The sequence below is a fragment of the Coregonus lavaretus genome (assembly GCF_964263955.1).
Source record: "Coregonus lavaretus genome assembly, chromosome: 25".
NCBI classification, from domain to species: domain Eukaryota; kingdom Metazoa; phylum Chordata; class Actinopteri; order Salmoniformes; family Salmonidae; genus Coregonus; species Coregonus lavaretus.
The window spans coordinates 40,935,465-40,960,258 of record NC_140012.1 but is presented as its reverse complement, the minus strand read 5'-3'; the positions used below and the strand labels follow the sequence as shown (position 1 = coordinate 40,960,258).

Here is a 24,794-nt window from a genome sequence, read left to right as displayed (position 1 = left end):
TGGCTGACCTTGATTCCGCCCTGTTGTTTCAAAAGGTATAAAAATGGTGACCACTGTTGTTTCTGGTGAGTTTACATTGCATCCAATAACTGATTTAAATCCACTTTTCAACTCTGACTGAATTATAGAAGACTGAAACCATCATGTGATACTTATCGATAACACGAAACAAGCAGAGATCAGATCACTTAGTAGTGAATAAACACACAGATAAATCAATTTACTTCCTTATTCTACAGAAAGAATGGAATGGAATGCAAGTTTGAGAATTTGACTTATTAATGTCCTCAAATAACTTGCACACTTAAATTAAATTTATATTGAGACAATATCACTCGAGATGATCTGTGACTTAGAATTAAAGATTTTGGAACTCAACTGTTTTCACTGATTTTTAGTCTAGTTTCTCTACACACATTCCATGCATTGTTTAATTTGGTAAATTAGCACATCTTAGCCTACTTGTTGTTGATTAAAATCACATGATGCACCCTAGATGATGTCAAAAGTTTTTGAATCACTCTAGAAGTATTGTCTTTTTTATTTTTTATTTTGGGAGAAATGTTAAGCGGGGCATCCAATTAAACAGTAAATACAATGTGTATGGCTTAAGTAGCCATGATTGCTAACATTAGCTAGCGCTAGTCAGACGACTTATAGATGGTGAGCCAAAATGCTTTTAGTTGAGCACTAGGTAGCTTGCCTGTTCCAGTTTAAAGGACCAGATTCAGTGTATATTTAGAGTGCATGTTAGTTACAAAAGTCAATCCTATGACTGATCAAGCTCTCATGGCTTTGTCTTGCTCCTCTGCAGCAGACATGTTTTGGGCTTTCTTGTCACTCTTTGTAATGTTGAGTTGTGCCAATGGCTTGGGCTCTTTGCTAAAACATTATTTAGCAAATACTAGAATCAGCAACAAGTGAATCAAGTCAGGGTTAAACAAATCAAATCTTTGGGGTCAGCCCTAGTTTACCCTCCTGGCTAGGTGATGAATTTCGAGTGGATCACGAGCAGAGTGGTTTTGGGGGTGATTAGCACTTCCTCATTCAAACAACTAGCAAAACCTAAAAGCTCAAACCACATTTTGTATGAGAACAAATATTATTATGTGGCTGTCATTGTTTCTGTCTGGTTGATAATTACTCATCCAGTGGTTGCAGCATGGTACAACGCAACACATTACTCTTAAAATGTCACAAAATAACTTTTAAATCAAACGGTGGTTGCTGCATGATACAACGTAACAAACAGGAGGGAGGCTTTAAGCGCTTAAATAAAATACAAAATCTCACATTTTGGGGCTACACAGGAAGTGCTTGTGCTTGGTTTTCAACCTCTCTGTCTATTCTCTCCAGCCACTGCTAAAGTTACCCTTGTAGACAACACTTCAACGGTTGGCCCTTCAACAGCCACTGGTGAGTTTACATTACGTCCAATAACTGATTTCAATCCACTTCTCAATTCTCTCTAACTCTCTGAATTGTAACCATCTCTGATCTTAATCATATAGTATGTTATATATGTATCAGTGCCGTTTATGATGAGGGAGGATTATTTTTTTATTAATGAGCATGGCCTTATTTCTATTACAGCATGTTGGATGACTGTCATTCATATTCCATTCACCCAGTGCAATGTAACATCGATAGGTTTAGGCTACTACATGATACTCAAATTTTCCCTATACCCATCATGAGGTTGCTACAACCTAGCCTATGAATGAAAGTTTACAACATAGGTGCACACAGGTCGAGAGAAAAATGTGAGATGACAGACAGTGACACATTCAATACCAACAGTTGCAAACGAGATTTTTATCGCCGTTTCGTTTGCTTCCATTTAAGAAACATTTTTCAACAGAATCGGCGGAATGAATACACCCCTGATCACGCATAAACAGAGTTCATTTTCATAGCAGCCACGTTGTATTCCTTCTCGCCTCTATGCACTCTCCTCCTCTCACCTTTTCCCTTCGTTTGTGGACTTCAATGAACAACACATCAGCTGTATGTGACCAGGCGAAAAAACCTTTCCAAGCCAAACCATATCATAACCGCTACACCCAGCCCACATCGTTGTCCCCATATTAGCTAAAGTAACGTCCTCGTCAACATAGGTAATAGAACTAATGCATTAGTAAACCCACTACAATCATGCAGTAACGTTACAGTGTATAGAGAGTAAGCAGTTAGACTGGCGGGCCCCGGTGGCAATAAATTAGTAAAACCAAAAGGTTACCTTGACTTGGAAGAGTTCCAGTGTTGTGTTGGATAGTCATAGCCAGCTAGCTAACATAGCGTCCCTCTGTTTGAGCCGAGATTTTGAGTAACTAAACTAGCCAGCTGCACTTGCTAGCTAAGTAAGTTAAACTGAACGTGAGAAAAAATGAAGCAATCTCTCTCTCTCTCTCTTTTTTGCTTCTTCATTTTTGAATAAATTAATTTGTTGAAAACTGTTCAACTATTGTCTTTCTCTCGCTTTGAGTCAACTACTCACCACATGTTATGCACTGCAGTGCTATCTAGCTGTAGCTTATGCTTTCAGTACTAGATTCATTCTCTGATCCTTTGATTGGGTGGACAACATGTCAGTTCATGCTACAAGAGCTCTGATAGGTTGGAGGACGCCCTCTGGACGTTGTCATAATTACTGTGTAAGTCTATGGAAGGGGGTGAGAACCAAGAGCCTCCTAGGTTTTGTATTGAAGTCAATGTACCAAGAGGAGGACGGAAGCTAACTGTCCTCCGGCTACACCATGGTGCTACCCTACAGAGTGCTGTTGAGGCTGCTGTAGACCTTCTTTGCAAAACAGTGTGTTTGAATCAATTATTGGCTGACGTGAATATATTTAGTATAGTTTTATCTAAAAATGATAACTTTTTCAATGTTTTACAATTTTTATTTTTATGAAATTCACCGAGGAGGATGGTTCTCCCCTTCCTCCTCTGAGGAGCCTCCACTGATATGTAGCCTGGCGAAAGTATACCCAGCACAGGACACAGAAAAAACGTTGGGGTTGTTTATTCTGAAAACTCTCCTTGGCAATGGAAACAGCATCCGTCTTTAAATAAAGTTACAATTGAACAAAATATTAAGGAATGGCTTTACTGTCTCAGCTAACCTGCTTAGGGGCCGATTCAGACTAAGGACATCTACACAATTTCTATGCGTTTTAGCACTTCTCAATATTTGGTATTAAGACTTAACTTATGCAGGTATGCAATGAGCTCTTTTGGGTGTGGCTTCCTGAATATATCTAATTCAACCGCAGAAAGAGTCCTCCCACATGTTGATACTCTGATCTTGTAGATGATTTAGGGTCAGGAAAGTGTTTATGAATCTGCCTACTTCATAGAAAACTGGTTTGGAGAGCCTTTACGCACTAAATATATGGGTGAATCAAAAAAATACAGTGGTTTGGTTCATCCTGAAAGTTGCCGTATTCAGTTGTTCAATCCATGAAATATTGGAAGGGGAGAAAGGTTGAACAATAGTCCTATAAATCTGGCCTAATCCTCACAGATCATGGAACTGTGATGACAACGGTCCAGTCAAATCAAATCAAAAATCTGATTTGATTTGTTACATGCTTCATAAACAACAGGTGTAGACTAACAGTCAGAGATGGGCAGTATTTCTGTTACATGTATTTGAAATATGTATTTCAATTACTAATGAATATTTTTGTAATTTGTATTACACTGGGTTGAACTACACTCCAATGTATTTTGTAACAAGATACTTTTGAGAGCTGTAATTTGTATTTTCATAATACCAAATACTTTTCTATACATTTGTTTTATGGCGGTTCAACATTTTGTGTCCCCCTTTCACCCTGCATTGTATAAGACTGTCTGCTAAATTAACTAAATGTAAATGTGTATGTAAAAATGTACAATTGCAAAGCATGCTGAGTATTATTCTAGTGAGCTCCCCCCCCAAAACAAGGTTTTGTCTAGAAGGAATACAGGTTTTGTCAAAATTGACTTTTCGTAGCAGCTTTAGCAGAACTTACGCAGCAGCATAGCAGAATGAGGTTCAGCTGTATCCCATCTAGTCATGACCCTGAAACAAGGACAATAATAATACACAATGTTCTTTGTAGTTCATTTCGGTATGTTCATTTTTATATATACATTTACATTTAGGTCATTTAGCAGACACTCTTATCCAAAGTGACTTACAGTCAGTGCACTCAACTAAGGTAGATAAACAACCACATATCACAGCAAGTTGCTGTTCGGGACAGCTACTTGCAAAGGTATTTCTGTAATTGTAAATACAAAATACAGGTATTTTAATTAAATACATTTCAAAATATAAGTATTTTGTAGTTTATTTTGGTACGTTGATCTTTATAATAGTTTGTGTTTATTTTTTCTTTTAGACAGTTTACTTTGGTTGTTCTTGGGAACAGTGACTATGGTGGTCTGCTTGAAACATGTAGGTATTACAAACTGGGTCAGGGAGAAGTTGAAAATGTCAGTGAAGACACCTGCCAGCTGGTCAGCGCATGCTCTGCGTACGTGTCCTGGTAATCGTCTGGCACCCCGGCCTTGTGAATCTTAACATGTTTAAAACCTCTTGAGCTGACAGTGCCCCGAAATTGGCACTATAATTACTGAAGAAAATATCAATATGTTTACATGACTTATTTTATTGATTTCCCACTGTTTTACAAGTCAGAATACAGAATCCAGACTTTCCTACGACCATGTAAAGATCCTCTGTCGAATACATTTGTATTTGCCTCCCTCTGGTGGTCGGCTGCATCATGACATCGATTTATATCACGCCAAAAGGGCGGTCCTTAGAAAAACAGTTCCCCAGCCCGACTCCTTCACGGCAAAGACATGGCAAAGCAATCGCTTAATTTGTCTCGTGCAGGCGGATCTAAATGCATAGCTTTCATAGCTCTATGATAAAGAATGCGACTTATACACTTCATAAACCTAAAATAAGTAAATTAGTCCTTTTGTGTGGACGTTATCAGCGGCATGGCATTTGCTCAGAATGACAAAATGGAGCCCTTTACATAGCCCTTCTCCCTCTAACTATAGGAGGGACCTACACTGTTTAAATGGCTCAAATGTTGATTTAGATGTTCACAAATTATGATAGGAAGAGAGGGTCCCTACAGTTGACAGTTCGATGTCTAGGAAGCAGGTGATTGTGGAACAGTGTAAAGATTTTTTCCCTCTCCCATCTTTTGCTGAGATACGTCCAGAGGAGCCTATTCCTGCTTCTAACAAACCTTTCAGCAGGGTTCCTGCGGATTGTGTTGGGTCCTTTGCCCAAAGCCAAGAGTGGTAACCAGTTTCTCTTAACCATACTGTGTGCTGCCACTTGTTTCCCTGAGGCCACTGAGGAAAATCACGGCTCACAGTGTTGTTAAGGCCCTCGTGAAGTTATTTTCAATGCAGGTCGTGCAGTCGGACCAAGATTCGAATTTCATGTCAAAGGTCTTCAAGCAAGTGCAACACCACTTGGGTTTAACTGATTGTCCCTGTTGTGCCCCACCCAGAGTCTCAAGGTTTGAGACAGACTGGGATGAAGGGGTTTTGTGCTGTTTGCAGCGCGGGAGGTTGTTCAGGAATCTCTCGGTTTTAGTCCAAATTAGCTCGTGTTTGGAGATCATGTCAGAGGTTGAGCTTGCTGAGAGAGACGTTGTTGCAGGGCGACACCTTAAAAACAAAAACAAATCTTGTTAGAGCTTTTTGATACAGATTGCACCGCATCTGTGAGTTTGCCAGCGAGAATCTGGAGGAGGCGAAAGCTAAAATGAACGTTTGGTGCGATCGGAAGGCCTGAAACCACACCTTCGATGTGGGTGACCAGGTCCTGGTTTTGTTGCCCATTCTGGGGTCACCATTGCAGGCTCGCTTTTCAGGTCCTTAAAAAAAATTCGTAATCTGGATTACGTCGTCGCCACACCGGAGCGCAGGAGAAAAACCTGGCTGTGTCATGTCAACATGTTGAAACCATACCTCACCTGCTACGATTGGGCGGTACTGACGTTCTGCCTGTGGTCACTACGGTCACCGTTGACTACAGTCTTCCACAAGAGTATGAGGAAAGTCTAATACACCCTGTGCCGGTTGGACGCTTGTGTAACTCAGATATTCTAGAAAAACGTAATGTATTTTTGTCTCCGGAGTAAAAATTTGACATTCTTTTAGAATAACAGGGTTTATTCTCAGATGTGCCAACCCAGACAAATGTACTAGAACCTGACATTGACTTTGTGGACTCTGCCCCAATCAAACAAATTCCACTGAGGAAAATCACAAGAGGAAGGTTACTACAGATATTGCAGGAGTTTCCCCTTGAAATCAGACATGTCCGTGGTAAGGACAACTTGGCGGCTGATTGTCTCTCAAGGGTGGGCAGTCAATACGTTTTGTGTTTTGTGTTTTGCCAGTGTGTTGCCCTGGCTCACAATTTATTTTGACTGCACGTTTTGCCGTTTTGTCTTGATTGTGCCATATTCCAAGGGGACGAGAGTTATGGAAACATACTTTAGTCCACCCCCTGTTTCTTAAAACTTCTGAGTTTTAGGCAACTATATATAGAAATGATAGAAAAGTATATATATTTACAAAAAAACAATGTGGCTGTTTTTTCTTGTATTTAATTGTTGACAGCCAGGAGACACCATGTTTATATTGGAGAAGGCAACGCATTTAAGTAGCAACACATTTAAGTTGATTATGTTGTGCAATGGAAGTTGTTTTCTGTTGGTGGTGAGCAAACTTATCCAACAGAAATATAGGATATATTTGTTGTCTTAAGGGAAAGTATGTTTTGCAGTTGGAGTTTAGCACGTATACCACGTTAGTCAGTATGTGTTACATCTGGGCTGGTTTGTCATCTCGTTAGTGGGAAGGTGTTTCACTTGTGCTGTCCCAGGTGCTAATTAAAAGTGGCTGGCCCGGTGTTCAAGTTGTCTTGAGAAATGTGGAGGGTCAACACCTTTAGTTGGCTCTATCTATTTTGATTTCTAGACAAACATTCCTTTGTGTGATTTTGATTCGCTCCACCTTTTGGTTTGCTTCCTGTCTTTAAGTTTGGTGTGGGTTTTTCTTTTGTTAGCCTCTTCTTAGGCAAATTTAGTGGACACTCATGGTGGGTGTATTTTAGGTTCCAGTTGTTGCTAGTCAACTTTCAGTGGACACCCCCATGAGTAGAACCCCTCCTATAACCCCACCTCGTTCATTTTGTTGTTGCCAGTGACTCTTTGTTAGTTCCCCCTTCTGTTTGAGCGACATTACTTAGTTCTCTAGCTGGGGAACGGAACATTTGGTAAAGTAATAAAGGTGAAATATTTTTGGTGTATGTTCCTAAAACAAATTATAACCAACACCAACCACGTTACTGCTAAGAGCTGCTTTTGGTGGGTCTTGAATATCCCCACTCGCGCTGCCTGAAATTGTTTTTAAGGACACACCTCAGATATTGCCACACCTCCCACCGCAGCGCAAGCAAGCTGATGTTAGACAGGTAAAAATATAAACTTCCTAAAATAGCTCACACTTCAATTACATTTATTGCGGTAATATGACTTGAATAGTTCTGTGACTTATTTTGGAACAGAACTGTTTTCATCAATTTGTATAGTTGTTCTCATTCCATGCATGGCTTACTTCACATGCCTTTCCATAGAGCTTGTGTTAACATTTGAAGACACATACTCTCGAGGTAAGGAAACAATTAAGATTGGACAAAAATTTTGGAAAATCTTCCCTTTAATCCCTCAGCTCAGCGAGGGGTGGGCATATGAAATTATTGAATTATTATTAAATAAAAGTTTCACCTGTCCTACACACGAAAAACAAATGTTTCTATATAGTGCCCCCAATTCTTCTATAAAGAACCATGCTCATACGGTTCTAAATGGAACCTTTATGGTGCTATAAAGAACCCTTTCCTAAGGTTCTATAAAGAACCATTAAAAAAAGGTTCTATATAGAACCTAAAAAGGGTTCCACTATGGTTACAACCCTTTTTGGTGCTATGTAGAACCCTTTTTAATGTTTTTTTTTATAGAACCTTCATGGAGAACGATTCTATAAAGAACATTGTGCAATCTCAAAGGTTCTACGAAGAACCTTTTAAAGAACCAAATACATGGTTCCTTTTTTTGGATAGCCATATTATATTGTAAAAATTCCATAGGTTTTATTATTGTATTTATTGACAAGATGAATAATGTGTGCTAGCTCTGGAATGGCTGGGGGTCCCTAAGAAGAGAAATGAGAACCACTGATTTACACAACAGTTCTCAAATGACACAAAGCCATATGCAAGTCTTTGACAAGATGCCACAGTCATACACTGAGTGTACAAAACATTAGGAACACCTTCCTAATGTTGATTTGCACCCCCTTTTGCCCTCAGAACATTCTCAGTTCATCGCGGCATGGACTCTACAAGGTGTCCAAAGCGTTCCACAGGGATGCTGGCCCATGTTGACTCCAATGCTTCCCACAGTTGTGTCAAGTTGGCTGGATGTCCTTTGGGTGGTGGACCTTTCTTGATACACACGGAAAACTGTTTAGCATGAAAAACCCAGCAGCGTTGCAGTTCTTGACACACTCAAACTGGTGTGCCTGGCACCTACTACCATAACCCATTCAAAGGCACTTAAATCGTTTGTCTTGCCCATTCACCCTCTGAATGGCACACGTACACAATTCCTGTCTCAATTGCCTCAAGGCTTAAAAATCCTTCTTTAACTGGTCTCCTCCCCTTCATCTACACTGATTGAAGTGGATTTAACAAGTGACATCAATAAGAAATGATAGCTTTCACATGGATTCACGTGATGTTCCTAATTTTTTTGTACACTCAGTGTATATAACATGTAATCTTATTCTTTGTCTGGCTTTCCAGCAGACTAGACGCTTTGTTGCGTATTGCTGCCTTTCACAGTTTGGAAAGTGCATTGCACATTTATTCACAGTAAAGGAAAAAGGGAAATTGGGAAAAAAGGAAATTGCACTGCCATCTAACGCTATATACTGTCTATACCACTATCCCCAGCTCACCCCTTCCCACTACTCTGGCCCCAGCAGATCCTAGGAGGCTGGAACCCTTCATCTCAAAACCCCCTGTAGTTATTTTACACTAAAATCTCTGATACACCAAAACGTCTCTCTTCTCTTCTCCGCTGCTACTACCAATTCAATCTTCTGGGATTTCCTCTGCATCTGTGTGGTACAATTAATGACCATAAATGCCAAGAAGCCAACCTTACTAAAGCACAAACTGTTTGGGTCACTCTGTACTGGCCTACTAGTCACAGGGATCCTCCCTCACCCTTTGCCCACCATCACTGCCTCAGCACATGACACTTTCTGCACTGCTCTCACCCTGGAAACGTCAATCTGTCTCACTCACACAGGACATTTCTGATCCCCAGCAACATGGCCACCCCCCACAATGGCCACCCCCCACAATTGAAACACTTTTCCCACCGAAATTACACACTCCTTTGTCCTCCTGCACACTTCTCACACCTCAGAATCTCCCTCCATCATACTGCTACAACTTGACCCTAAACGTGGCACCTGAAACACCATATTAGGTTCGGAACAAAAGCTCTCACGGGACAACATATATATCCTAGCATGACTTCATCCGGCACACAATCTGCATCAAAACTCCGAAGGACAGATAGGGTCTCCTCAGTCTTGCGCTCGCCTCCGGGTCTGCGTCGCACCAAATGGCATCCATCACAGACACCACGGGTCCCCAACTTCAATAGATACACCTTTAATACTCAACCCCACCCCAGTAATCACTACTTTCAGCGGCGCTCTGCTCCGGGGAAAAAAGCAGGACAGTGCTTTGGTCCCGAGTCTTGAAACGCACAGGGCCCTCTCCCTTTGAGCAGCAGACACACACAAAAATCCATCTCTGCATACTCCGAATTGACAGAACACAACTCCTTCTTCACCCAGCCTGATACCACAAATGGATCGGCCAAAAGGCATGGATCCATTTTCTCCACGAATCGTACTCACTTTTGTCAGGATCAATTTCAAGTTCACTATCAGTCGATTGCTCAGGGTTTTCAGGCGCGTAACATGCATTTTTCTCTCCTGTACTTGACTAGTATTTCGCAGTCGGTTTGCACCTCGCACCCTTCTTTCTGACTCGCCCGAGCCTCCGACAAGAATTCCATCTCTGTGTGGGACTTCAGGAAACTCAGTATCGAGCCGCCCAATGATGACATGCTCCCAAAATGACAAGACCGGCCTGAGTGCCAGGTTGCCTCTTCGTGTGTCTTTCCGGCCTTGGCTCACATGTATAACATGTAATTTCGTAACACAACAGATTAGATAAACTGGAATGACACTCTCACAGATTCACAAAAAGATCTGTCAGCAAAACACGCCCCAAAATATTCTAATGAGCCACCGCCCCTACATTTGAATTGTCATTAAAAGAGGAAAGAACCCTTTTCTGAACTGCAAAGAACCATTGAAGGACTCAAAGGGTTATTTGGGTCAGTATGGTTCCACATAGAACCATCACCCTTCCCAAAGATCACCCTTCCCAAAGCTAAACATGAGTTTCTGACACTAGTCTCCAATACTCTGGCAGACATGACTGTGGTGGGTCCCTCATCAACAAGGTGTGGGTGATGTCGGCAGCCCACTGCTTCTCCAGGTGAGTTAGCGTGAGATACAGGAGACATAAAGGTTGTACAGGAGAAATAATTATGTCAATTATTTGTAATGCAGCTGAGTGCAACTCCTCTTACTTGAAATACGTTTTCCAAAATGTAACTGTCCATTAATTCCATGTTGATCTTATATTTCGTCACATTGATCCGTCTTTAATTTTATTACATTTTCCATTCCAACAAAGCTCAAACCCAAACGGTTGGAACATTATCCTTGGCCGACAGACCCTGGAGGGCATTAACCCCAATGAAGTGTCCAGAACTGTGGCTGAGATCATGTGGCTACATCCAGCTTACAACAGTGGCACAAATGACAACGACATCGCTCTGCTCAGACTCTCCTCACCAGTCAACTTCACAAACTACAGTTTGAAATTTCTTTCTCTTTCTCTAGGATCTGAACGGGTCTCTCGGATCCGAACCTGCTCGTGTCTGTTTGGTTCTTTTTTCCACGGTCCTTTTCAGAACGGGTCTGACTGTCCTCAGGTCCATTCGGAATGGGTCTCTGTTTTTTATTTTTTTATTTTGCATATCGGGTCAGGTGGGAAAGCCACAGATCCATTTCAGAATGGATCCAACTTTTTGGACCCTTGAAGACCTCTACCTGAGTCTGAAAAGACAAACTGAGTGGGCGGGGAGCTCACCTTGACTGACAGTGAAAAAGCCTATGTCGAGCAACATGGTTGCAGTGAGACTATCTCAAGCAAATTTGCTGATACACAAAGCAACTCAAACAACATTGAAATGGCATGTTGGCTATATAATTTAGCTAGCTAGCACAAATGGAATTGTCAGCACTGTTTATCAAGCTAGCTAGCTAGTTCATCTTGGACAATTTTAGTTAAAGGCGGTACATATTTAAATTAGGTAAGAGAATACGCCATTACCGTTGGTGTATTAAAGCTGCAATATGCAACTTTTTGGGCGACCTGACCAAATTCACATATAAATGTGAGTTATAGATCTCATTCTCATTGAAAGCAAGTCTAAGAAGCAGTAGATCTGTTCTATGTGTGCTATTTCTATGCTTCCCGTTCTTAAATTTAGATTTTGCGTCTTTTACTTTCGGTTTTGTACAGCAGCTTCAAACAGCTGAAAATACAATATTTTTGGTTAAGGAAAATATATATTTCACAGTGGTTTAGATGGTACAATGATTTTCTACACAATGACTGCTGTTTTTGTCATCTAAACTGAAATTAGGCAAACTATTAGAATTTTAGCAACCAGGAAATGGCGGAGCAATTTCTGCATATTGCACCTTTAACATTAGCAACTCAAATAATCCCACCTCCTGAATCTGAGTGTTTGACATGGGTGAGGGGACCAGTAACTTTATGATCAAACTTTATCAATGTAGAAGCAAGACATTTTTCATACTTTGGTAGTCCTACTTTGATCTGGTTTCATCACAAATATCACATTTAATGAAAAACATGATTTTGACTGTTCGGGACCTTTAAAAGAGCATATGAACATTGTTTCCAGAGAAAAGTTATATATTCTTTGGTATCTGGAAGTGTGACCTGTCAGATTCAATGAAACTATCATGTTCTATGACTGAGTGGAATTTCTTTGAATTTCACTGATTTAAATTCTACTTCCTGTCACTCAAACTCAAATTTAAATTCGACATCCTGTGGGGTGTGGCAAATTCTATTAGAATTTCAACTCGTGTTGAATGGCAGTCAATTAAAAACATTATGAATTGAGCCCAACCCTGTTACCTGCAGTTTACGTTGATAGATCTATCGATTTCAATCTGACAGCAAAAAACTTTAAGATATTGCAGTAATAGTTGAACACTACACGTTGGCAGTATAAGGCACATTGTCAATAACATTATCTCTTGAAACACAAGTCAATGAAGGATCTTTCAAATTGGTACCCTGATCTTCCATACAGTAAGTAGTCAAATCAGAGCTATTATTGGTAAAAGGCAGAATGGCATGAGAGATAACTCACCCATGAGGTTGCAGGTAGGTCTTACATGATGTCATTTGTAATGAGTATATAGGAGAGGAGGCTCTCTCAGTGCCACATTCCCTTCCTTTAAACCTGTTTAGCAGGTTTAACTTCTAAAGCAGTTTAGAAGGAAGCAGAGGAAAAAATTACGGACAAAAAGTTTCTGAGGTTAGTGCATATTATTGTTTTATTTACAGCATGGAAAGTGTTTTAACAAGTTACAATAGGAAATGATCAAATTGGGTATACATAAAACTATTATAATTAGATGTAGAGTCAACCCAATAGTTATTCTGAACATATCTATCACAGTAGGCCTAGTTACATTTGATTTCCAGAGTTATCTAAACTGAATACTTTGGGATTTTGGCAATGAGGCCCTTTATCTACCTCCCCAATGTCAGATGAACTCATGGATAACATTTTTATTATTTTCTGTGTCAAGTATGAAGGAAGTTAGAGGTAGCTTAGCGAGCCAATGCTAAATTGCCAATGCCAATGCTAACTCATGGGATCATATCAAGAAAAATGGCAAGTCATCCATGGATTATTCAAGAGTGGGAGGACGATAGGAAAAAACTACCCGCCCTCCAGGACACCTACAGCACCCGATGTCACAGGAAGGCCAACAAAGATCATCAAGGACATCAACCACCCGAGCCACTGCCTGTTCACCCCGCTATCATCCTGAAGGCGAGGTCAATACAGGTGCATCAAAGCTGGGACCGAGAGAATGAAAAACAGCTTCTATCTCAAGGCATCAGACTGTTAAATATCCATCACTAGCACATTAGAGGCTGCTGCTGCCTATTGAAATCACTGGCCACTTTAAGAAATTGAACACTAGTCACTTTAATAATGCTTACATATCTTGCACTACTCATCTCATATGTATATACTGCATTCTATTCTATAATATTCTAATGTATCTTAGTCCATGCCGCTCTGTCATTGCTTGTCCATATATGTATATATTCTTAAATTCCATTCCTTACTAGATTTGTGTGTGTTGGGTATATGTTGTGAAGTTGTTAGATATTACTGCACTGTCGGAGCTAGAAGCACAAGCATTTCGCTACACCCGCAATAACATCTGCTAAACATGTATATGTGACAAATAACATTTGATTTGATTTGATTGTGTAAGTATATCATTCTAATCTCAAATGGCAATGAGGTAGGTACAGAATCAAGCTGAGTTTTACAATCAAATAGGAAATTACCAACATAGCCTAAACCTACTAGTTAAAAAGGAACTGTGTAAACTAGTCAACTGTGAACGCGATGAAAACTACATTTACATTTACGTCATTTAGCAGACGCTCTTATCCAGAGCAACTTACAAATTGGTGCATTCACCTTATGATAGCCAGTGGGACAACCACTTTAAAAAAATAAAAAAAGATATATTTTTCTAATTTTTTAATTCTTAATTTTTAGAGTATATTTATAATTTTCATTAGTTTTATATATATATATATATATATATATATATATATATATATATATATATTTGTATTATTTTATAAAATTTTTAAACTAGTGTTCTGTATCATAATAGACTATTCTATTTTTATTGTACCTTGTGTTGCTCTTTCTTTTTATATGACACTTCATAAACGTATCTAAGCATACCATACCTCATCTTGCCCTTGGCAAATTATGGGGTTAATAACAACACTATGAAATTCCACGTTGTTTACATTTTCTTTGATACTTAACAGAGTATGTTACATCCCTGATGTCTCTCTGGAAGGAGATCCTCACCCTGAGCTCGTCTACTTTATTATCCGGAGACTGAACATTACTCGCTAATGCACTGAACATTACTCGCTAATGTTCATTCTCTGGATAATAAAGTAGACGAGCTCAGGGCGAGGATATCCTTCCAGAGAGACATCAGGGATTGTAACATACACTGTTTCATGGAAAAATGGCTCTCTCGAGATATACCGTCTCAGTCCATTCAGCCAGCTCGGTTCTCAGTACATTGTGCAGACAGGAATAAAGAGCTCTCCGGGAAGAAGAAAGGCGGTGGTGTATGTTTCATGATTAACTACTCATGGTGTGATTGTGATAACATACCGAAACTCAAGTCCTTTTGTTCACCCGACGTAGAATACCTCACAATCAAATGCCTCCCAAAATAATGATCTTCGGTTATAGCCACAGCCGTGTATATTCCCCCTCAAGCCGATACCACGACGGCCCTCAAAGAACTACACTGGACTTTATGCAAACTGGTAACCACATATCCTGAGGCCACATTTATTGTAGCTGGGGATTTTAACAAAGCAAATTTGAGGAAAACGCTATCGAAATTCTACCAACACATTGAGTGTAGCACTTGCACTGAGAAAACATTGGACCACTGCTACTCAGCTTTTCGAAATGCCTACAAGGCCCTCCCCCACCCTCCCTTTGGCAAATCTGATCACGACTCTATTTTGCTCCTCCCTTCCTATAGGCAGAAACTCAAACAGGAAGTACCAGTGCTAAGGACTATTCAACACTGGTCTGACCAATCAGAAGCCATGCTTCAAGATTGTTTTGATCACGCGGACTGGGATACAGTGGGGAAAAAAAGTATTTAGTCAGCCACCAATTGTGCAAGTTCTCCCACTTAAAAAGATGAGAGAGGCCTGTAATTTTCATCATAGGTACACGTCAACTATGACAGACAAAATGAGAAAAAAAATCCAGAAAATCACATTGTAGGATTTTTTATGAATTTATTTGCAAATTATGGTGGAAAATAAGTATTTGGTCAATAACAAAAGTTTCTCAATACTTTGTTATATACCCTTTGTTGGCAATGACACAGGTCAAACATTTTCTGTAAGTCTTCACAAGGTTTTAACACACTGTTGCTGGTATTTTGGCCCATTCCTCCATGCAGATCTCCTCTAGAGCAGTGATGTTTTGGGGCTGTCGCTGGGCAACACAGACTTTCAACACCCTCCAAAGATTTTCTATGGGGTTGAGATCTGGAGACTGGCTAGGCCACTCCTAGCTAGTCTCCAGGCTAGGCCACTCCTAGTGGCTAGGCCACTCCTAGTTTGAATACAACTTCCACAGTTGATGGGCCATCAGCAGGCAATTAGGTACATGCTTAGATAAAAGGGTTAGAAAAGGGTTCTTCGGCTGTCCCCATAGGAGAACCATTTTTGGTTCCAGGTAGAACCCTTTTGGTTCCAAGTAGAACCCTTGTGGGTTCCATGTAGAACCCTTTTCACAGAGGACTCTACATGGAACCCAAAAGGGTTCTACCTGGAATAAAAAAGGGTTGTACCTAGACCCAAAAACGGTTCTCCTATGGGGACAGCCGAAGAACCCTTTTCTAACCCTTTTATCTAAGCATGTACCTAATTGCCTGCTGATGGCCCATCAACTGTGGAAGTTGTATTCAAACCAGTTAGGTAGGTATTTGCTACCAGAACATTCAGAGACATACTGTATGCCTAGTGCCAACTATATGGTTAAAAGAAAGAAGGCAGAGAAACAGGTAAGCCATTCTTAGATACAACATTTAATTGTGTGAGTGCACTTGTCACACTGTGGTCCTCTGTAGCTCAATTGGTAGAGCATGGCGCTTGTAACGCCAGGGTAGTGGGTTCGATCCCCGGGACCACCCATACGTAAAAATGTATGCGCACATGACTGTAAGTCGCTTTGGATAACAGCGTCTGCTAATTGGCATATTATTATATTATATTATAAATGTCATAGGGATCATTCATTAATGTCATTTACTAGACCCCATTGTCTACAGTATTTAAGAGTCGTACATGTATAGTGCCAACCCAGCAGAAATACACAGAAGAAAGGGTGAATGCACAGCAACAGGTGATCTCATCTAACATATTTGTGAATGAAGCCAGTGTTGAAGAAGGGGATAATGATATTAATGGGTATGCCAATAATTATAATCATGTTTGCTCCTAGATTTGAATGGAAAAGGAGCTTCTGACAATGGGGAATCAAATGATGCTTTCTGGGCTGCTTTTGTTGCTGATGATGTCAAAGTCGCGTCAATTCAAATCTGGTATTAGGAACAAAAGAGGTCAACACGACTTCTAAGATATACTAGTTATTTTAATTAATGCAAAAACCTTCAATGGTAAATATGATGTTTCGTATATACGGGCTCTCTGAAATACCTCACAGGGCGCTTCAGAGAACTAACTACATTGTTTTAGAAACAATACCCAAATACTCTGACAGAGAAAGTTTCCCACTTCTCTGATGACCAATTAGAGTAGAGGACTGAGTGTGGTTTAAACTTACTCAGCCAATCCATTGATTCAGGGGTTGGTCTCATCTCCTCGGCGCCATTTGTTGCACACTTCAGCCAGGCACAAGATTATCATAACAACCTATCATAGTGAGAAGAGCCAGCTCCCTTAGACATCATTCCTACGTCCAAGGAAGGCTCACAGATCACAAAGAACCAGTATAGTCTAGCATTTGAAGACACATCCTTATCTCATTTTACCCCCTAAAACAGCTCTTCACATCAATCACAGCCTTGCCAGGTGTCACAGCCTACATTAGCCCAGTCAAGAATGCATTCTTTCTAAGTTAGTCATCCCATCAATTTAGGAGAATGATAAATCCCCAATAATCCCACTTTTCACACCTAATAAGGTGTGATTCAAAAAATAAGAAAACACAGATTGTCATTCATTATAATATAATACAAACAAAAAATCACACTTTTATTAATAGGCCATAATGATACTAAACAATTCAAACCCTCAGTTCATCTACACCCCACTTGCAAATTGTTTCCAGTCATCAAAGAACTTCAAACCATCACATAAGGAAAGACAAACATTCACATGATTAACTTGATTAATAAAGCATAAAACACAGGATTAATAGAACACAAAACATAAGACTATTAAAACATAAAACACAAACAGAGAAGTATATTTTGGCCCCCTTTAGACACCCTCTAGTGTCACTCCACCAAGCCTGGTAGGTCATATCCTCCATTCCTAGGTTGGAGTCCAGGATTGGGCCGTATCTCACCATCTGTTGGGAAATCACCTTCCCCATCTCCTTTCTCACCAAACCTCAGACACAGGAAATAAGACAACATCCACAAAGAACAAGTATACCCATAGAGGCTATAACTTCACCCAGAATAGTTACAACAATAGTTTTCCATTTACCAAATATGTTATCAAACCAACCGTTTATGGAGCTATCAATACCAGAGTTCTCAGCCAGTTTGTTCGTCAGTGTAGTTACTCCCCTGAAGCTCTTTTGTCACTGACCCGTCCGGTGCTATATTGTTTGAGGATGAAAATACAGCACATAGATCCAAACAGAACACAAACTCCGCCCCTCTCAGCCAAAAGCATATCTAAAGCTATTCTATTCTGCCTTGTCATTAAGATAGTTGCCGCTGTCTGCTCATCTAATCCCTTTATTGCATCACAAGTGTGGTTTATAAATCTTTGCTGGTTATAGTAAATATAATTTATCCAATCTACGTTTTTATTAATTGTTGACCACCAAAAAATACTTAATTCAAACTCAGCTGCGATCTGATTCCTAGCTTTGAATTTTTCTGGAACCCCTCGAGGTGCTCCTATCCCATCACAGGATCCTTTCATCAAAGGATCCCGGGAGGAGGTCCTACTTTCTACGTGACAACTCACCAGTCTCTGACACGTTTGATTGTTTGCGTATGTAGGTGAGTTCACAATCAGTTATCACCACACAACCATCAGATGTCAGCACGGGCCTGGTCTGTTGGGAAATCACCTTCCCCATCTCCTTTCTCACCAAACCTCAGACACAGGAAATAAGACAACATCCACAAAGAACAAGTATACCCATAGAGGCTATAACTTCACCCAGAATAGTTACAACAATAGTTTTCCATTTACCAAATATGTTATCAAACCAACCGTTTATGGAGCTATCAATACCAGAGTTCTCAGCCAGTTTGTTCGTCAGTGTAGTTACTCCCCTGAAGCTCTTTTGTCACTGACCCGTCCGGTGCTATATTGTTTGAGGATGAAAATACAGCACATAGATCCAAACAGAACACAAACTCCGCCCCTCTCAGCCAAAAGCATATCTAAAGCTATTCTATTCTGCCTTGTCATTAAGATAGTTGCCGCTGTCTGCTCATCTAATCCCTTTATTGCATCACAAGTGTGGTTTATAAATCTTTGCTGGTTATAGTAAATATAATTTATCCAATCTACGTTTTTATTAATTGTTGACCACCAAAAAATACTTAATTCAAACTCAGCTGCGATCTGATTCCTAGCTTTGAATTCTTCTGGAACCCCTCGAGGTGCTCCTATCCCATCACAGGATCCTTTCATCAAAGGATCCCGGGAGGAGGTCCTACTTTCTACGTGACAACTCACCAGTCTCTGACACGTTTGATTGTTTGCGTATGTAGGTGAGTTCACAATCAGTTATCACCACACAACCATCAGATGTCAGCACGGGCCTGGTTTTAGTTCCTAAATTCCTCTGGCTGCAACAAAGAGGAGAGATTAGTCATGTTCTCTTTCAGTTGTGATATTCTCTGTGTAGGAGCAGAGCTAAGATGCCCTACTCTGTATCCTATCTTACTAGTCCTATAAAAACAATTAGAATCCCCTGAGACTTCAAACATAGGCAACCTAGGTCGGAATGACTTTGTTATCGGGGGATACAGATAGTTCAAGTTACTACAAGACTCTTTCACCACATTCCCAGGTGGCTTGCATGGAGGATAAATCTGTTTTTGCGTACTTCAGACTTTCAGACAGTACCTACCCTTCTATGGGTCGCACTGCCATTTCTGGTAATTCCCTACCCTCACAACACTACACCTGTCCCCAAACTGTGCACGGAGACCTACACATCCCCCACGCTCTCGACATGAGCAACTACATTGTCCCAGGATGTACACGGCGACACACATACAGTGATGTCCTCCCCTAAAGTCCCTAATCTTCCCCTTTCCCTACGTCTAGCTGTCTCCTATGCCTTCGTAGACTGTGCTCAGGTATTATTTTATCAACTTGTTTTAGGTTAACAACTACTTTCGGCTGATCAGAAGGGTTTGAGTGTGTTAGGAATATGGCCCCCACAATCAGACAGCTACCTACCGTCAGGAGACCTGTGAATCCCCACCCTCGCCCTGAGAACATGTCAGACGCCAACCCATTGCTTCACCTTCTACCAAACTCACACAGGGATGATCAGACAGGGTAAGGGAATCTTCGTTAAGGAGCCAACCCCCGAGCCCTAATGGTGATCGGATCTTTCTCCTAACTCTGTGTTTGTTCATCAGGTGTAACTGGGTTTACCTTTTTGCAGTGTGTGACATGCACCCAGATGGATCTAATAGGACTTGATAGGGCCATTCCCAACAGGCCTGCTTCCAGTTTTTCTTCTTTTAGGGACTGGATCCACACCCAGTCTCCTGGTGAGATAGAGTGGGTCACCTTCTCCTTTAGTTCACCTGTGGGGCACAAAACCTCTGACATACGGGTGTGGTTAATAAACTATCTTCACACATACATGTTGAGCTCTCAATTTCTATTGTTGTTTTTTTATTTTTATTTAATCCTATCATTATTATTTAATCCTATCACTATTATTTAATCCTATCACTATTATTTAATCCTATCACTCCCCCTTTTTGACACATGATTTACCCATGTGTCAATATTACCACCTTTCTAAACCATTCCTTATGTAATTTATCATCCTATTGCCATGCCTTTCATTTTTGGGATTATCTTTTGCTTCTTTATTGCTCCTCCCACTTCCTTTGTCTTTTATGGCAGCTAAATTCAACTTTCATCCAGTTCAGAATCAATTAGTAATCCAATCAATCAATCTCTTATCTTGTAAAAACACTTATGTTTAGTTCAAACTCTGTTCTACCCAGGCTCTCCCGGGCTTGACCTGAAGACTAATTGTTGGACATGACAAGTCTATTTTTTAGGTCACCTAAGTCTTCTGTCTAGCAACAAAGAATAAAAATCTCTATGTTCATGATTAACCCAGTTATATCTAATAGCCCACCAAAAAACCTCATCATCTTTAAATCACTACCAATGTCATATCCCTCGTTACTCTCTACCATTTGGATAACATCCCTGATGTATGTATGCCTCCTTAGAGTTCCAAATTACTTTACCATGGGCTACCATTGCCTTCCCATAGATAAGATCACTTAATTTACCCGTATGCAGTACATAATGGAGTATCCAAACTTTACAGCACTTTATCATTACCAAAAAGCTCATCATTTGTTTTTTGTTTTAATGGTTTTGGCGCTTCAAATATAGCAGTTTTCCTGGATGAGTTTAACATTCGCCCCTCCTGTGTTATAGTGTGTCCTAGGTAAATGACCTCGCTCTACCAAAGTTGAAGTTTCTTTTTGCTCACTTTGTGTCCCTGTTCTGCCAGGAAGGTTAACAATTGGATTGTATCCCTCTTACATCCCTCCTGAGTGGGATTAGCCAATAGAATAACATCTACATAAACTAACATTTGCTTCCTTCCCTATGTTCAAACTTTCCCAAATTCTTAGTTATAGCCTGGGCTAAGATTGTAAGACTTTCCGAGTAGCCTTGAGGCATCCTAGCCTAAGTCCATTTCCTTCCCTGAAAAGTAAAGCCAAACCACCCCTGACTATCCGGATGAACTTGGATACTAAAGAAAGCATTAGCTAAATCTATCACTGTAAATAGGAGTTCTCTGGTTTCAATTGGTTCAGCAATGTATGTGGATCTGGTACACATGGAACTCTGGGAATGATATTTCTATTAAACTAACTGTAAGTTCATGACCATCCTCCAGTCGGCGCTAGGTGTCTCCTTTCTAACAGGAAATACTGGAGAGTTGCAGTTTACCTCATCTCCAGGAATTATCACCCCTCCCTTAAGTAAATGCTCAAATGTAGGTGTTATCCCTTTTATTGCTTCTGGTTTCATAAGGTATTGCTTTTGTTATGGTCTATTATCGGATCGAGGAATCACTTGTACTGGAGCTTCCCCCTTAATTAGTCCTACATCTATTGTCCTTGTGACCATAATTTGAACGGAATTGCTGCTAACTCAGCCTCCTGTTCCTGAGTTAAGAAAATCTCTTCCTGTCATCCGTTAAAACTTATCTCCAGATGGACAATGGGCTGGGTTTTTTGCTCTCCAATTTAACTTTATTCTATATCTCCCAGTGGAGTGGCCATACTGATCCCCATTTGGTGTATTCTGCTAATCAGTAATGTTTTCCCCCTATTTTATCCATTTACCTAGTGATAACCATTCCTCTGAATGTTCTTTCACTAGGGCAACATGGGGGCTCCACCTTTCTCTGTACAGCCTCTGGCTCTGTGAACCCATTTTAACCCAATTTGAAAAAACAACAATCACAAATAGCCAGGCCTCACTCAATTTGATAGCTCACTTTTATGACCTAAATATTGCCTAACTGAGATGAGCTAATCTCTTTCTCCTAGTTATAATCTAAAGATGGTAGTATACACAAAACATGATAGATATTCCCAGTCTTAACCCATCAATAATTGTTTGTATCATTCTAATTCCTCATATCTAATTCATTAAACCACTCAAAATTCCTCGAGTATACAATGATTATTTAATTGATTACCCTAACTCTGCTACATGTGATCTCATCTCAAATGATCCATTTATCAATTATTTGTTCAACGCCCTAGGAAAATCTGTCTCCCCTTCTATTGTTCCTGTCTCCCCTGTAAATGTCATATTTGAGTTATTAGCCAATACAATCACGGTTACATCAAATGTTCCCTCATTTAATGGTATTTTCTTCCTAATATAACTTCCCTAAATGAGATTAAATCCCCTGCCTTCCTCTACTATCCTTATATCATTACTGGATCAATGACAATAACTGTAATAACTATCAATAATAATTGTAATAACTATTTCACATTAAATTGTGTATTTTTTCTGATAATGTTATAATTGTAGCCTATTCCATCACTTTAATTTAAAATATAAGTTTATGTAACAAATCCATAACCCACCACAGGCTGGCGCTATTCCCCAGCACAACAGCCAATGCATACTTGCATCCTAACCAAAATATATTATCGTTTTAAAATGGTCCATCTATCTTGTATTTCCCCGCTAACCCATTTCAGTTCGCTATTCAATTTATTTAACTGTTCTCTCTGATTAGGCCCTAATTAATAAAACAAATACTTGCTATCGTTGGTCAGCATACGCTTAATGACATTCCTACCATCTGAACTATACTGTCTCTCACCCTCCCCTTGCTCCTTCGGGGAGAGCGCATGGTAACCTTATAACATATTTTCATAGACTTTTCTAGAATACTTCTATTTAAGCTATCTAATTCAACCTTTCACATTTCTCAATCCACATAGTAATCTAGGTATATAGCCCCACTGCGAAAGCTTTGTCTACTGTCCCTACCTGTGTTCGAACCAGGGACATCGCCAGTCACTCCACACCATCTGCGATGCTCTCAAAGTAACTACTCCCAGTTCATAGAGCAAGTGACGTCACCAAATGAAATTCGCAGTAGCTTTCACCTCAGCAAAAAACTCTCTCTCCCTTTGATTCCCTATTGAATAGGTTAGTTTTTCTATTTAACCCCTATACACGCTACAAATAGTCCATTCAACATTACCAAACCAAATACTCATCGTACCCATTCAATCAACACATCAGCCGTGGAATTTTACACTCATAAATGCAGATTGTTACTCCATGCCTTGAAATGATAAATAGATTTCCACCAATAGTACCATTAATGATCTCATCTTACCCTCTGACACAAAATGAAGTTCCCTCACTGTACTACGTTAGCTCTACCATGATAATTAGTTCAATTTAACCCTCTATTTGTTTTGTACTATATTATACATTACGTCTAAAACAACATTTACTTAGTTTATTCCACCATCACATTATCCAACAACGGCACAATCTTAAACTCATATGGGGCGGCTGGCAGTTTAGTTACCAATAGCGCCGCGCCAACAACCGAGAGGTCGCCGGTTCCAATCCCCGAGCCGACCAGGCGAAAAATCTGCCGATGTGCCCTCGAGCAAGGCACTCAACCCCAATTGCTCCCATAAATCGCTCTGGACAAGAGCGTCTGCCAAATTACCAAAAACGCAAATGTAAATATTCTCTACTTTCTCACCCATGACGCACATCTACGCTCGGTGAGCAAGTTTAGAACATTCTCTCGTCAGATACCCACATGCGTTCCCAGCCAACTGCCAGTCTTTTCTGGCTCCAAAAGCCACACTTTCGCTCTCTCCAGCCCCTCCCCTCGCAACTCTACCTTTTTTGTCCAGGGGGAACAGGCTTTTTGAGGAGCTGTGAGGAGCTGTTTCTCATCCCAGCGCGCCTCCAATATTCCGCCGTTACTCAAAGCACTCCAGTCCATTTATTTAAATCAAATAATTCCCACCTAATTAGTTAAAGTTGGTGCACGTTTATAAACCGAATTATTTCGGTCTAATTGTTTAACCAGTATTTTGCACGGTCAAACATCAAACGTCAAATCAAATACTAAACCAAATTGCTTCGACACAACTATTCAAAAGCAGTATTATGCTATGTCAAACACCAAATGTTATATTTCAAATATATCAATTCAAACGTTCTAGTTCAGTCACACTCATTCATCACTTTAGTTTTATGTTCCCAATTGTTTTTAACGGGTTATATGGTTTAAGTAACCACAAATCCAACATTTATTCCCAAATTATACAGTTTGAACAGCCACAAACGTCTTTTGATTCCCAATTTGTTTTCTATCAAGGTATACAGGTTTATCATTCACACTTTCATGCATACGACAACACTCGCACTGTCTAACTTTTTATAGTACCTCCTATGGGTGTCTTTTGTTAACGTTTGCACAATTTAAACCTTATTTCCTATTTGTAATTCTCATTATTTACTGTTTTAAAATATTCTTTGTATTCACAGCCAAAAATGGTACACAGTTAAGCGTAGTATACAGTTATCACACAGCAAAAATAGTACACAGTTATCGCCCTCACTCACAATACACAGTCATAATCCTATCATACAGTCAAATATGTCACACAGTCATAAATGACACCCATGTCACACAGTCATA

General features: G+C 40.0%; 1 pseudogene across 1 annotated transcript in view; it reads left to right on the top strand.

Moving 5' to 3' along the window:
- The window catches only part of LOC311100919 (trypsin-like), a 47,858-nt pseudogene that overhangs the window by 2,315 nt on the left and 20,749 nt on the right, over positions 1-24,794 (top strand). Inside the window, exon 2 of the transcript in view lies at positions 10,592-10,675. The product of the transcript in view is annotated as a trypsin-like (transcript). The remainder of the gene's footprint in view (positions 1-10,591; positions 10,676-24,794) is intronic.